Source organism: Micromesistius poutassou, assembly GCF_964030765.1.
Source record: "Micromesistius poutassou genome assembly, chromosome: 5".
Taxonomy (NCBI): domain Eukaryota; kingdom Metazoa; phylum Chordata; class Actinopteri; order Gadiformes; family Gadidae; genus Micromesistius; species Micromesistius poutassou.
This window is the reverse complement of record NC_140275.1, coordinates 3,607,018-3,608,986: the sequence shown is the minus strand read 5'-3', so window position 1 is coordinate 3,608,986 and position 1,969 is coordinate 3,607,018. Positions and strand designations below refer to the sequence as shown.

Here is a 1,969-nt window from a genome sequence, read left to right as displayed (position 1 = left end):
AATCCACACAACATGCTACGTGAGAAAGCAGCGCTGGCTTGCAGGAGATTTAAGGGCCGACATACGTATGAGACTATTGCAAGTGAGCTTGATAACATAAACTCATCCCATGGCCTATCCTTCAATATCACAGCAACTGTAACAGATAATGGTTCAAATTTCGTTAAGGCCTTTCAGGTGTATCAGCCACCACCTGAGTCTGACGACTATGAAGATGGGGAGGATGAGGCGACTTTTGTTTCCATTTGGGGATGTGCTGCAGAACGGTGCTGATTGTGTTGAGGACGTGATTTCTTTACCTCCACATCAGAGATGCGCTTCCCACACATTGAACCTCATCTCTTGCACTGATATGGATAAGTGGCTGTTGTCAAAACCTGAAACGAAAGCCATTTACAGAAATGCCACCACAAAATGTGCAGGGCTGTGGAACAAGGCCAGTCGTTCCACAGTGGCCGCTGAGATTGTGGACGACGTTATTGCAAAGAAGTTACTAGTACCTTGCACAACCAGGTGGAATTCGTTCTATGATGCTCTGGAGCGAATTTCTAAGATACCTGTGCCGGAGCTGAACACCCTCTCCTCCAAACTACAGTTGAAATGTTTCAGTGAAAGGGAACATCAGTGTATCAAGGAGTACTGTGCTGTCATGCAACCACTTACAGTGGCGCTGGACATTCTTCAGGGAGAAGAGAATTGTTTTTACGGCACACTCCTACCTACACTGGAATCACTGATGACCAAGACCCTGGAAATGAAAAATGGTCTGCAAATCCTTGTTGGGCTACCAGATGCAGTTGTCCAGGTAAGAGATGTTATTTTCTTTAGTATTTATCTTTAATTAAATTTAAAAACTCAATTGCATTTTTATTCATATTGTGCTGTTTTATGTGTCTTATGTGTGCTGTCTTATGTGTGTATGCTATAACTGTTTGAGATACTTTTATCCCAATAAATAAAATAAATACAACATATAGGCTAGGCCTACACAAATTAAAATACATTCTGAAACAATGACTACTGTCTCATGCAATAATGTTTTTTGCACTCTTGTTATGTGTCATTACAGGCAGTCAAAACAAGGTTTGCATGTGTCTTTGGAAGTGAAGATGCTGTCATGGCTGCTGTGACACTACCAAAATTCAAGCTTCGTTGGTTACATGACCAGGAGCGGAAGGACCTGGCAAAGGCTACTCTGCTGGCAGAGTGCCGAAAACTTCTCCCCGAGCAAGAGCAGCAACAACCAGGTACCAGCGCCACCAAGACAACACAGCGCCCGGGTTCTAGCAAAGAGGATGAGTTATTTTCCTTTGCACAGAATGAGGAGGACATCAATGCCACTGCTGAAGCTGAAGTCGCCGAGTACCTCAAATCAGGAGCAACAGGGATAGACACTCTGAATCAATTTCCAATGATAAAGAAACTCTCTCTTAAACTTAATGCAGCCACTCCCTCAAGTGCCCCAGTGGAAAAACTCTTTAGCCTGGGAAACCTGATTCTCTCCAAAGAGGAACAGGCTATCAGATCACAAGTTTGAGAAGCTTCTCCTATTGAGGTACAATCATTGGTTTGAGGGTTAGGAATGTTGATGAGCACTGATGTGATGATGCCATGTGTGCTCCACAAGTTCAAGCAGGTTAATATTTCCAAGTGAAATTTCTGTGTGTGAGAGTGTGTGAGAGTGTGAGAGTGTGTGAGTGAGAGTGTGTGAGTGAGAGTGTGTGAGAGAGAGAGTGTGAGAGAGAGTGAGTGTGAGTGAGTGTGTGTTTGTTAGACATTATCTATGTTTGTGAGGCTGAAAGTACCTTATTTTATTTATTTTATTGATTCCTACAGTTGCACAGTTGTGTTGTTATGTTATGTTTGCACTGCCAAAAGTATTCTTTATACATGTTTCAATGGCTACAATAAAAATGCCTTCAAAAGTTTCAAAATATACTGTATGTTGTGTTTTGTTGATCCACTGCTT

General features: G+C 42.4%; 1 pseudogene across 1 annotated transcript; it reads left to right on the top strand.

Moving 5' to 3' along the window:
- Positions 1-208: 208 nt before the first annotated feature.
- On the top strand, positions 209-1,580 carry LOC311343959 (annotated as a pseudogene). Its single transcript has 2 exons — positions 209-805; positions 1,070-1,580. The product of its transcript is annotated as an uncharacterized misc_RNA (transcript).
- Positions 1,581-1,969: the final 389 nt, after the last annotated feature.